We start from the raw sequence: 701 nt of genomic DNA on the forward strand, positions 1-701 counted from the left end.
CACTTACATTCTGGTGGCAGTGGACTATGTATCTAAGTGGGTAGAAGCAATTGCTACACCCACTAATGATACCAAGACCGTGCTGAAATTCCTCCAGAAACACATCTTCAGCAGGTTTGGTGTTCCCAGAGTACTAATCAGTGACGGGGGCACTCATTTCTGCAATAGACAGCTATACTCTGCTATGGTTAGATATGGAATTAGCCACAAAGTGGCAACTCTGTATCATCCACAGACAAATGGGCAAGCTGAAGTCTCTAACAGAGAGCTAAAAAGAATCCTGGAACGGACTGTGATAGCCCGAAGAAAGGATTGGGCAAAGAGCTTGGATGATGCTCTGTGGGCATACATAACAGCATTCAAGACTCCTATAGGAACCTCTCCATACCAACTGGTGTATGGGAAGGCCTGTCATCTGCCCGTGGAACTGGAACATAAAGCCTACTGGGCAACCAGATTCCTAAACATGGATGCTCAGTTAGGTGGTGAAAAAAGATTGCTCCAGCTAAATGAGCTAGAAGAGTTCAGACTCAATGCCTTTGAAAATGCAAAAATTTATAAGGAAAAGGCAAAGAAGTGGCATGACAAGAAGTTGTCAACCAGAGTCTTTGAGCCAGGACAAAAAGTTCTGCTCTTCAACTCTAGGCTCAAATTGTTTCCAGGAAAACTCAAATCCCGGTGGAGGGGTCCGTATGTGATTA

The sequence above is a fragment of the Arachis hypogaea genome, chromosome 3 (assembly GCF_003086295.3).
Source record: "Arachis hypogaea cultivar Tifrunner chromosome 3, arahy.Tifrunner.gnm2.J5K5, whole genome shotgun sequence".
In the NCBI taxonomy this organism is placed as follows: domain Eukaryota; kingdom Viridiplantae; phylum Streptophyta; class Magnoliopsida; order Fabales; family Fabaceae; genus Arachis; species Arachis hypogaea.